We start from the raw sequence: 13646 nt of genomic DNA on the forward strand, positions 1-13646 counted from the left end.
GAAAGCTCACAGCCTGAGCATGCACTCTCTCCATAGGTTTTGGCAGCCACTTGGTAGGTTTGATACCTACATGTGGCACCACATGATGTCAACAGAGTTGATTTCTGGCTCCTATTAGAAAAACCTCAGTTTCACAAGTAAGTAAAACTGTAGCGATACATGTTATGTTATTTCCAGTTCTTTCAGAGATTTAGTAGTAAATATCAGTAAAGCATGGCTTATGGTTTAGGTGTGGTTATGGCAGAGAGGCGAATATGCAGAATACAGGTGGAGCAGAGAGACCACAGAAGTGGTCCCCTTCATCAAGTGAAGAGGGAAAGGGAGAAAGAAAGGACAGCCTAGCATGGGAGACAGCTACAAACCAGTATTGCCCTGGAGAATTAAAGAAAATGACACTCAATGCTCCAAAATCTACCAATCTACCAATGGGGGATGAGGAAGGAAGTAAAGAATAAGGTCTAGAGTCATGTTTTCACTTTTACAGCCAGGGAGAATGTGCATGCAGCTCTCCAAAAAGAAGGAATGTAAAGGTGGCTCGTCCAGACATTCTGATGGAAAGAGAAAGCTAGAAAGTAGTGGAACTAGAAGGGGGGTGGGGGCAAGAAAAGCTGACAAGCTCTAAAAAAGAAGTACTGTCTTTGCTTAAACAGGGTTGGTATAAACACACCAACCATTTAACCCTAGAAACTACAAGCACTCAAGTGAGACCAGATGAACACTTTCAAACACAGGTGTCTCCACCAGCACTAGGGGTGCTTTCAGAAGCCATGCTACATTTTGAGCTCCACAGAATGAGCTGAAAGATGGAAGATTTCAGTGCTCTGGAAGACTGACATGAACAGCCCCAGCTGTCCAGCTTCACTGACCTCTGCTGCTGGAGTTCATGTGGGATGAGAAATACGCCCCAGCCACTGGAGAAAGAGGACAGTTGTCATGACACCTTGAAATCCTGCTGTTCTTTCAAGCCTGTAAGGCCAGGCTAGCGATAATGACTGGGTGCAATGTCTTGTCTTTCAGCAGAAAGCAAGCCAGCAAATTCCAGGTGGTGGTTACACTTCCAGACCTTTTGCAATGCTTCCAGTGCTGCCATCTTGTGTTTCCACCTGCACCTCCCCACTTAAAATTCCACTTAACTCCACTTTAACTCCATTGAACTCTGAATAGCTCTTTTACTCAGTCATGTAACAGGCTTTGCTAATGTCTCAGAAGTCACTTACTACGCATGTCTTCTAAACAGAAGACTTTTTTCACCTCCATACGTTACATGAGGTTCCCTAGAAGTATGTGAGATAAATGTGCTGAATTTAAGAATTAAGGCCACATTAGAAGGCATTGATTTTCTTTACAGTAAGATGAGCCTCTCCGGGAGCTGGATGGAGGTAACGAGCTGAGCAGACACAGCATGATTCTGGCAAGGCGGAGCATTTGGGAATTGCTCCTGCAATAGGAAAAATTTGTTTTAATTAGGTTGGTTGGTGGTTCCCAAAGCAACGTGCTGTGAGTGGGAAGGAGAAATGAGGATGGGACTGTAAACAGCTTGTTGTGCTCTCAGCCTCTGAGTCACAGCACCGAGACGGAACTTGCGCTTCTGGCTCTGCTGCCAGAAGAGTCTTAGGAGAATGAGGAGGGGCGAGGGAGGAGATGCGTAGATGTCCTTTCCCTTTTATTTTACTCCTGAATTGATTACAAAATCAGAGGTTTTGCTCTCCTGGACAAGGGAAAAGATTCAAGGAAGAAGATAATAACAAGCAATTAGGGCAGCAAACATATCCAAGAACAAACTGACCAAAAATAATAAAATTAAAAAGTGTGTGAGAGAGATTTTGTCATTCTGTCTTAGATTATGTTGAGGAGGCTGAACTCAATTTTATTGAGAAATCAATTCTAATTTGGCACTCCACATGCTATCTGGCAGAGGACACTGGTAACAGTCTCAATTGAAATCTGCCAGCTAATTTACTTCAGCTGACTTTACACTAGCAAACAGGAGCAGGAAAAAGTTGTGTCGAAGGAATGACATTTCCCACTAAATATCTCATGCTAATACGCATCCTCCTACACTTGCTCTAGAAACCCATCACCTTGCAAAGAAAGACAAAAAATAATGAAACCCTCCCCTGAACAAAATGGTCCAATCACTAGGTTAAAGGTCCAGCAAGTATCCTGTGGACTGGGACTGCATGTCCTGCATTTACCTGGAAGGAAGGGTTTGCGAACAGATCAGCTGCTACAGGAGTTCATCATCTGTCCTCCAATTAAACTGACTGTGCAAGTCCAGTACCAGCAACTTTTATAGACACCACGTCCTGCTATTGATTGTCAAAAGGAAAAAAAAAGGCTTTTAAAGGATTGTGAATTATTGAAGAAAATGTGTCTGCAGGTATTTCAGAAATGTACTGCATAAAATTTATCATGGGTTACGTGTCTGGGAGCACAAAAGTGCCATTTAATGCTATGCTTTACTGACCTTTAAGCAGCGGCAGCTATAGTAACTGTATTCACAGCTTATGCGTATTTACTCAGCATTTATATAAAATATTGTTTATTTTTATGAGGTCTGTGCCACCAAAGATTTTACTTGCACTGAGAAAACTGTTGCTGAGTGGATTGTTCACAGCATTGTTTCCAAACAGCAATATAACCAAGAAGTGTGATGGTCTCAACTCACATGCTTAAGTAGTACCTCCTTACTTTATTTTATAAAGTAATTCTTACATGTGGACAGAATTAAAAAGAAGTGGAAAAAAGAAAAAAGAAAGTAAAAAAAGGAAAAAGGAAGTGGTTTTATCCTTTTAATTACTTATTGCCTTTGCTTCTAATGAAACCCAAGCAATCCTTCCCGCACGGCACAATTGCATTTTCTTTTTCAGGGAAGGTTTCTGTCTTCAGTTAAGTAAGTAATATCCATACAAAAGGCCCAAATTTAGAAGAGCACAATGACTTGCATTTCCCCACTCCATTTATAAACCAGGTTCAGTGCTCCATAAGGACCTGATTTCACTCCCTCCTTCTCAGCAACATTCTTTAAGTCTTTACAAAGATCCATTTTCCCTTTCTTATTCCCAGAAGCCTGCTAAAACTAGGGCAAGATGGCCTAAAATTACTATTTTCCTCAAAGTCCCAGAAAACCTAAGGCCACCGGTACCACTCCCTTTTAGCAGAGCTATAGCTGGACGATGCTGACAGCACTCAGGAACCCCATATCTTCACCTTTGGAGAACCTCTGCCTCATCCATTCAAGGACACGCTTAGTCTCAAGACCTGGTTCATCAGAAAGCTATGGACTTTTGACCCAAGCAGGCATTTCATGGCTCCAGAAACCTGACACTGGAAAAGACTGAATTTTATCTCTGAGAAAAGAAATAGGGTAAAAAATGAACATAACGACATTGTTCTAAATAATTGATGTTGCAATCTAATGCTATTTCCTTTTGTATTACTGCAATCTTCTTAAAAAGATATTTTCAAGCTGTTTATTATAGCAATAACTATAATTTTTCCTTCTCTTTTAGCAACAGTGCTTCACCCATAATGTCACCCAGAGATAATGTATTAAAGACATAAATAAAATAACACAATATAGGTGGTACAGCAATATACAGGTTGTTAATAACCAGCCAAACAAAATGTGTTTTAGAGCTGGATTTGCTAGAGCTGGTTATTTGAGTGTCTGCTGTCTTTCGATTTATCCACCATCAGCTCTCTGTCTGTCTCTATCCGTATTTGCTTTGACATCACGACAATGCTGTGAATAAAACCCAAACACATTCACACTTTTCTTTTATTGACCTCACCGGGAGGAAGAAAGGAGATGAAACAAACAGCTTTGGATGACCAGAATATAGAAATCCAGCCCCCAAATTTACACACCTCTTGCCTCTCATTTTTTGTTATAGCTCTGAAGTTTTTCCAGAAAGCTGCAATTTCCTTAAATATAAAAACCCATTTAAAAAACCACTCTGTCTCTTCTAGGTTGGACTAAAAATAACCCTGAGTGCAATTATTACCCTCTAACCTCTAGCTTCAGTTCAACTGTATGTGCCATCCTCAGGAAAATCTCCAGCAGCAATCAGCAGTGTTATTTATATTACAGCAGCATCTCTAAACGCTTGCCAAGACTAAGTCCCAATGAGATAATTTCTTACACAAGTTTAATGTAACAGATAGTGCCCATCTCAAAGATTTTAAATGAAAAAGGGATTGTCCTAAATATATGAGACAAACAAGCAAGGGGCGGGAAGGGAGCAGCTCCACTTAGCGTGGAGGAACCTGAGGCACAGTGAAATTCCAGGTTAGACAATGCAGAAATCCTGCTGGATGTCACAGCTTAACCCCCACTTCTTGAAAGTGCCAGCAGGAGCCCTGTGAAAGCGGGATGCTCTGCACAGCTGAAAGAAGCAGGACTGGCAAAACCACCCCAACTAAATTAGAGGAGGGTGGGTGCAGATTGGACAAAAAGAAATTTTTTATGATGGGAGTGGAGAGACATTGCAACAGGTTGCCCAGGGAAGTTGTGGATGCCTCAACCCTGGAAGTGTTCAAGGCCAGGTTGGACGCGGCTTTGAGCAACCTGGTCTAGTGGAAGGTGTCCCTGCCCATGGCTGGGGGTTAGACTGGATGGTTATTTTTCGGACTTTTGGACCCAAACCATTCTATGATTCTCAGCAGTGCATCATCACCTTTACTGCAGGAGATCACCTCTCCCACAGGCTGCTGCCTCCCCTACACCACCATGAGCACCATCACGTGCTCTTTGAGGGAGCCCAGGCAGCGGGAAGCTGCTCAGCAGCAGACGCAGGGCATGCTTTCACCAGGGGTTAGGAAGCCTGAGATGACACTGTGATGTCGTACAGGAAGACTCTGCAAAACAGCAACTGCACCCTTTCTGAAACCAGAAAAAAAAGCAATGACCCTTCTTGAACATGGCAAAGAATAAACCAAATCTTTCATGAGGATATGCATGAATTAGGCTACAATGCTGAAAACTGCCTCCTGTACTTTCAGGAAAAGCAGACCTTCAGAGTGCCCCTTCCAACCCTGCTTTAGCAGTACTCAGGTTTGTGCAGATTGCCAGCACAAACACCTTCCAACTAATTGCCTTTCTTCCCATTGCTACAGTTCATCCCCCCAAAACAGGAGCCATATCTTTCCTGAAATCCATCGTGATCATCCCCACATCTAAGCTGATCTCCTTGACCTGCTCTACAGTTCTGGATTTAAGCCACATTTTCACATGTTTATGCCCATGCTTCAACATAAGCAGGAACGTACTCCCAGCTGATTAGGATGAGACCATTCACAAGCCCTCAACTTAACATATGTGACCAGTATTTGTAGGACCAGCTCCATTAAATGCTGCAAAGAGTACCACCATCACAAAGCGGTGGTACAGGCACCTAGCAATGTTCCCTACCTGGAGACACCATCTTCATTACATTTTTTTATCTGCAGTACTGAAGTGCATTTTAAGACAAATGCTGTTCTAATTTGTTGTAGGCACTGAAGACCAACATGCATTTCAGTGGAGGAATATGTTTTAATTGGTGTATGAAGACAAAGCATATGCCATGACACAGTTAAACGATTAACAGATTCCTATGAATGCCTTTGGCATAGAATATCTATACATTCATTAGCTGGAACAATTCATCTTCCTGATAAAACTAAAATTAGTTATACAGCAGGTTCACTTTTTATGATTAATAAATGATAAAAATCTAAATTATCCATCTGAAATGACTGCTTTCTTAGCTAGTAATCTCACATTTATCAGCTCCTATAATTCACATTACAAGTTAAAAAATCAATTTCCCAAATATTTTTAATTTCCTATTAAAAAATCAAAACATGTGGAATATGAAGTATCACCTCCTTCACTACATTATTTTGGAATTAATTCTAAATCAAGATATAAAATATATACCATTTGATGAGTTTACCATAAAACCCAGGTACAACATACAACTGGGCCTACATTATCAGCATTCAAAAAAATTAAGAAAAAATAATTTTCTCAGTAATAAAATAGCTCTAAAAGATGAATCAGCTCATTTGGATTTTCCAGCTCTCTATAGTTATTTTGCCAAGAAGGAAAATCCATCTAATTTTCCAGAAAACCAGCTTAGGGCAAAGCAAAGCGGATAATATGGTAAAAGTTCAAAAGTACAGCACTGTCTGTGTCCTGGAGATGGGGCTGACACACCACAGGTTTAGCTAGAGGGAAGGGGCAGAGATCCTTCTGTCAGCTATTTAAAATGTTGAAGGCCTTCTGTCCTCCAATTAAAGTGATCAAGGAAGTCTACAACAGCTCACATACAGCTGCTGTGCAGCATTCCTATTGAAGACCAAAGGCTGAATAGGACATCCTAGTTTAGTCATGTCACTTCTGATGTCAACCCATGACTGTTCCTAATTTGAGTCATATTAGAGAAGAGGATTCTTCTCAGCATCAGAAAAGCTACATTTACCGTTTTCTAGTACCTGGCAAAAGGAGGATGGGGAGAAGGAAGAATCAAGTGGAGGCATCTGGAGGTGTCCCCAGCTACCTGTCACTTCAGTGGTGGCTGAACTGGCCCCAGGGGTGGCTGAACTGGCCCCAGGGGTGGCTGGGGTAGCACCACACTGGGATCTGCTGGAAGAAGGAGCAGATGCCAGCTGTACCTGCTGAGCAACTGCTCTCCTTCGCAGCTCAGTGAGGTTTTGGGCTTGTGAAAATCCTCCAGCTAACAGAAATGATGAGCCAGCAGTCATAGCAAGGCACATGCGATACAGTGGAGGGAGACAGAATTAAGAGAAACATACAATTCATCTGCCAGGAGTATTTTTAAAAACAGAAAAAAAACAAAACAGCATTTTTCGGTGAGAACATGCATGGGACAAGGGGTAATGGGTATAAACTGGAACACAAGAGGTTCCACTTAAACTTGAGAAGAAACTTCTTCTCAGTGAGGGTGACAGAACACTGGAACAGGCTGCCCAGGGGGGTTGTGGAGTCTCCTTCTCTGGAGACATTCAAAACCCGCCTGGACACATTCCTATGTAACCTTATCTAGGTGTTCCTGCTCTGGCAGGGAGATTGGACTAGATGATCTTTTGAGGTCCCTTCCAATCTCTAACATACTGTGATACTGTGATACTGTGAATTCCAGAAGTTTCATGAGCTCTACGCTGGCCACACAGCCCCATCTGAAATATGCTGGAACACATTTTAAAGGCCAGTCACACAACTAAGGATACTGGTTTTCATTTGAAAATAATGTGTTCACCTCTTTCAAGCATGCCTGGGAGTATTTTTCTATGCAAGTAAGAAGCTAAATTACCAAAGAGATCTAAACAGGCTAAACTCCACCTGGGATAACCTGGGAAGAGGGAGGTGAACATTTAAGACACCAGCTACCCACATCCAGAGCTGAAATACAATTGCCCTGAGTCTTCACATACTGTAAAGCCTTCAGGGAACATTTAAACTGCAAAAACACCAGAGCCGTGGGTATGTGATGGCAACCATCACCTTCATATCTATTAGTAAATATGGTTTAAAAGTAGAACATTTATGCCTGAGAAATAACTTCTTTATTCAGATGTTTCCTCAAGGATTTTCAGAGAATAATAGAGAAGCAATTCATACAGCACAGTCAAAAATGTTACTTATTTTTTGTCAGTTGTCAAATAAATCCTTTGCCAAGAAGTTTTAGGACAGCTGAGCAGGTACAGAATGAAACCTCCAGTGGAGCATGACCCAGGGAGCCTACAGGTTTACATAAGCAAACCAGTAGGGTGCTGAGCTCATCTCCATGGTATCCACAGATGGGACACATGCAAAAGTTTCAAAGCTGCACCAGGGGACGTTCAGACTGGAATTTATGAAACCCTTCTTTACCAAGAGAGTGGTCAAACATTGGAACAGGCTTCCTAGAGAGGTGGTCAATGCCCCAAGCCTGTCAAGAGGCATTTGAACAATGCCCTTAACAACATGCTATAACTTTTGGTCAGCCCTCAAGTGGTCAGGCAGTCAGACTGGATGATTGTAGTCGGTCTCATTCAACTGGAATTATTCTAGCCTAGTCTAGTCTACTCTTTTTATCAGGCGAGACAGTGAACACAGGCTGCTCTTATGCACAGGCTTGAGTAGCTCATGACAGAGGGATAGACTTACTCCTGCCTTCCCAGGCGTTGCAGAAACAGAGCCGTCCGTCTACAGATAATGCTGGAGCAGGGCTAATATTAAAGGATGAAAACATTAAAGGTGATTGTGGGTGCTCGCCCTGGTAGTGTAATGGAGAAACACAAAGCCTGAATGATCATAAGACCAAGTCCAACTACACAGTGAAAAAAGGCAGCCAGTTAAATAATATTATTCTCAGACATCTGCACATCAAGACACTTCACATACATTAACTAAGGATAGCACAACATTCATTTAGCAGGTTAAAACAAAGCAAAGATGTGTCCTGAGGAAACCAGGAGATAGGCCTGGTTTATATAATTTATATGAATACACGCATGCACATTTTTTAATAAAAATACATCACAGAACAAGTATACTTCAAATGAAATGCCCTTTTTCACTATCACATGTCTGCAATGTTAGAAAAACATAAACCCAGCTTATAAATAAAACTGCATAAACACTTTGGTACTGGCAATAAATTGAGAATAATTGACCTTGTCCTATCAAAGGATGAGTGTATCTTTAGATCTTAAGTGCTGTGAATGGTTATGAATGGGCTTAAAGTACTGAGCAGCAGCAAGCTAAGCACAGCATGCACAGTGCAGTTCACAGGGTATTAAATAACTGAGGTTGGTAGAACCTCTCCCTTGGTTTAGTCTTCAGGCATTTGATTTCTAAAACTACAGTCCATACAATATCACACATTGGTCCTATTTCTCTTTACACTAATTAGGGATTTTATTATCAAAAAGACACCTCTTACTATCCCGGTGCATCTATGTCTCTTTTCTTACTGCTACGTGCCTGATCCCAGCTTTCAGAAGGTCTGACACCGTCTTGTCTCACAAGGGAATATTCCCCTTCTCTTGCACTTGATGAGGAGCATCAATGAGAGAACATTTCCCTAGGCATGATGAAAATAAGGCAAACCATTTTGTCCTGGTGGTATAGGGCCTAACCCTCAAACCCATAGATGGACTAATCATAGACAGCACTCTGAAAAGGGATCAACAGTCCATCCCCCTCAAACGCCAGGGCCTAATGGCACTCTAATGTGGCATGTTGAAGGTCAGAGAGTGTCCGTGTAACATCACAGATTGCTGAATGCCAGCACTGAAGTCTAACAATCCCAAGATATAACTGCACTACCATTCATTAACAGCCTCTATGAATAAGCTGCATTTTCTCTCAAATACTCCTAGACAAAAGTTTCCTATGCTAGTATCACACTTTGAAGCACCACATATATGTATTAAATGTACAAAATCAAACAAAACAACAGTCAAAACAGTAACTGTAGGCAGAACGGATGAAGAATTTCTAGTTCAATATGCCCCTGCTCAGTGCCAATCATCATATGAATCCTCCAGGATTTCCTTTGTCACAGTAACCCACGGGATGGGGGTCCGGCCAGCCAATCCACACCTGGGGAACCTGCTGCACAGCTGTGGAGCTTGTACTGTACCTTAAGTATAGAAATTGGCAATAAAATGTTTGTAAGGTTGGAAATTAATCCAGAAGTAGATCTTCTAATGATGATTGTCTTGAAAATACAATACTCAGAGGAACAATAAAAAACAAAGTTTCACAAGTTTTCGGTCTAAGCTAACTGAATTGTGACTGTTCCTCCCTATTGAGAGAGAGAGAATAAAACTTCATCAACTTCACTATTTGAAAGAATTCAGTGTTCGTTCACAGCAAACACAGTACAACAGTGCTATTGGATATATTACACCTGAATCTTGCACACTTCGAGCAACCAAGTCAAATTTTCCAGTATTTTCACATCCAGCATTATGGAGGAACACGGAGAAGACTTGTGGAATAATACAAGTAGTAGCAGATTATATTCCATGCCTGGATAAGCAGGTGTTTAACAGCCGTGTTTTGCCTATAATAACACAGCACAGTGCCATCAGCACTGTGATCAGTAGAAACAGGTATTTAAAAGGAAAAGGATCTGCATGTTTTTTCACTTGTGTTTCCATCACCACAGAATGGCATCCATGTCCTCACGAAAAGAGAAAGAAACAAAACCACAAAATCTTGACAGCATAATATTTTGCATTGGTTTAGTAGATTTGAAAGAGCTAATCTGATGAAATTATTAAATTAGGAATTGGAAATTTTACAAGGTTTAAGAATAGCTGATCTAGACAGAACGGGAAATAACATGCAAACTTCACATATTACTTCAGGCAGAGACTTTTGAATCTCCCTTTCCAAAACATTTAATGTTCAGCACTACCATACCTTGAAGATGCGAACACACAGCATGAACATGCCCACACAGATGGACAGATACATGCCTGCATATATAATCCATATATGTGTATATAGTGATTACTCACTGTTCTTTTCCAATTAGTATTAACTCAATGGGACCATACTGTAAAGGAGAAGACAGGTTATTGTGTCTCTCGCACTTTATACTGTGTGTTGCTGTGTTCCCAGCTTTACTGAAGCCTGATAAACTCTCATTTCAGCCAAATTACTCCCACTCCCCACAAATAACAACTAAAAATTAAATGAAAATGGCAAGACATGTCTGCTTTTATTATTCGGAAGGAAACAATCATCAAACTGCTGAAGGCTCTGACAAAATGCCTATTTTTCATCAACTGCACACTCATCTTGGGATGAAAGATCCCAAATGATTCTGGAATGACTTAAATAGTTCTTGCTCTATACCCCTCCCTCTGCAATACAGGCAGTGTATTTTAGGCTATACAGTAACTCAGCACACCAAGGACACAGCTTAGAGTGAGCTTGAGACAGAGGCTGTCCTCTGATTGAGCCATCAGATAGGAAGAAAATCGCGGCTTTCAAGATCTCAGTATGTCAGCAGAGGGATTCATGGCTCCAGCAAGTACTGGGAATCTTGCATCACAGTTGGCTCTCATTTGCAGAATTAAAATTCCCTTTTAAATCAACCAGAGTTACTCTAGCATCTAAGAGCACAACTTTCCCTGGATGTGTAAATGCGAAGGAAAATCCATTTGTCTCTATAAATATGCAGGACTTTTTTCTTTAAATATTGACATCCACACCTTTATAGATTTCTTAACCTTTAGTCTATCAGCGCACTTGTGGTCACCCCAATGTGTGCCTGGCCTGTGGTAAAACTGTGCCAGCTTTGTGACAGCTATAGATTTGTTGGATGTCAGAAGCTGTTCCCAAGGAAACATCAGGAAAAGAGATTATAGGAGGTTGTGAAAACCTGCTCTGAAGGTCTGCTAAGAGGAGCAAGAAAGCCCACCTTTCTCCATGGAAAACTGAAAACAGATATAGACCACTACAGCAAAGGCTGAGATGATGAGAACAATAGAAGATAAATGTTAATCCCAAGTGATAAACAGAATTACGATTTTAGCACTGGGCTGGTTTGGTTTTTTTTCTTAATAGAAAACTGACTCCTTTTGGGGAGAGAATGCAATCCGTTTTCCAAACTGTGTATCCCCTTGAAAGAAATACTGTAAGCTGCTTTCTTCTTTTACTTACAAGCTGATGTTTATTCATGTGCATGGGGCTACTGCACAGACCTCTCACAGCATGACGAGTGCGCTGGCTGAAGGGTAGGATAGATGATGACTATCACCACAGTTTTTAAAGCAGAATGCTCAGGCTTGGCTCCTTAACCTATATTTAGCCTGCTAAATAAGCAGCCTGATTTTTTAAAGTGTGAAGTCAGAACTGTCACTATGAGCAGAACTGGGACTGCTCTACTGCTCTGTGCTCCCTGTGTGTGCCACCACGGGTCAGGCAAGTCCCCCAGCCCACCGACCACATACAGCTGACACAGGGAGACGTGGTGGCCACACAGCAGCTCCAAGGTGCATTCATTAGTTCTCAAAGGCAGCTCACAGCCATCACAACCCCCAGGTACAACTGAGCACCACAGCCTGCCTCTTGCTCCAGGACCACACGACAGGTGCCCACCACCACGCAGCCTGAAGCACAGGTCTTGCACATTGAAGACCAAGAAAACTGAGATGTCTGTTGGCTTCCCAGGACACTCAGCACTTCAGAAAACCAGGACACTTATTTAGGAGTCTAAATACGGATATAAGGGCCCAGTGCTAAAAAAACTTGGCCCATTTAAGAAGAAAGGATGTACACCATCACCTTGGAGCTCCCCAACAGACAGGACTGAAGAGGAGTTCTGGCTCTGCAGCGCTCCCTCCAAATCAGCTCCTTTCAAGGCTGATGCTCTGCCCTACCTTGGGACTTCTAAAGACCTTGCAGCATGAAGAAATACGGGATGAGTCACAGTCAGAGTGAGAACTGAATAAACTCCTTCCCAGGGGCTTCTCTGAAAATCTCACTCACATGTAACAGGGTTGTAGTCCCAGAGCAAAACATCTACATCTGCCATTCCTGTGCTCCAGCTAAAGGGAACCCGATGGAGATGATGGCATTTTTGCCTGGAGAGCAGGACAGTAGCGGACCCATGCAGAGGCACCAGGGGACATTGTTTCCTCAGAGATAAAGTCCCACATTTATCCATCTCAGGGCTGCAGGTATGGCCCCTACAGCACATGTGACTACTTCCCTCACCGTGCTACCACCGCTATCCTGTAGTAGGGCAACATGCTCTCACCCAAAAAGGAGGCACAAGCTGCTGACTGGAAACTAATTCTTGCCATGGCACACTTGGTTTCCAGCCAGGCACTACAGGAAAATTGCTTCCATGTTTTCCCAGCTCACTCTTCATTCATCTGTCCTGGCAGAAACACCACAAACCTGGGAAGCAGAAGAACAGATTTCCCGGTCACTTAACGGGTATACAGACTAGCTGCAGATGCCTCCACGGACCCAGATCTCCTGCTTTTCCGTCACCTCCTCCAAGTCTCCTACTCCTTCAACCACTTGTGGAGCCCAAGTCCTCAAGGCAATGGCAGTCTCCCACTCTGTGTCTGCACTGACCACCCCTTCTCCATCACGTCCCTACACTTGCTTCAACAGTGACATAAAGAGGGGGGGATCATTCGGCTTCTATATTCACAACATCCTGATTTTATACTTCATTTTGTCAGTGATACCAACAGACGATCAGAAAGGCACCACAACACAAGCCACAAGCAGTATTACGTGGAGTATCATGCTCCTCTGAAAAGAGATTTCATTCTCTAGAGCAAAGTTATGGGGAAGGGACCAAACTAAACCAGCTATTCTTTTGGGGGAAGGGAGCATGCTTTGTAGCATTTAGGTTGCTGCAGTAACTCTTACCAAGCTGGGACTCTTGTGCAGCTTCACCTGATAGGCACAAATCAAATTTCCACTTTATCTGAATTTTCTATAAAGGCATTGAAATAATAGTAATAATAATAATAATAATAATAACCCCTTGTAAGAAGCAGCAAGGTGGGGAAAGAAACAACTTTGTGACACATCTCTTTAATATTCTTGATTGACTAATTAAAATGCAATAGAGCAGAAAAAAGTGCATAGATGAAGCTTAGGATGTAATGTAAAG

At 42.1% G+C, this 13646-nt stretch overlaps 1 protein-coding gene across 3 annotated transcripts in view; it reads right to left on the minus strand.

Moving 5' to 3' along the window:
- PPARGC1A (PPARG coactivator 1 alpha) overlaps window positions 1-13646 on the minus strand; it is a gene marked incomplete at its 5' end in the record, with an annotated part of 370436 nt that overhangs the window by 154891 nt on the left and 201899 nt on the right. The window lies entirely within an intron of this gene.

Source organism: Psittacula echo (assembly GCF_963264785.1).
Source record: "Psittacula echo genome assembly, chromosome: 1".
NCBI classification, from domain to species: domain Eukaryota; kingdom Metazoa; phylum Chordata; class Aves; order Psittaciformes; family Psittacidae; genus Psittacula; species Psittacula echo.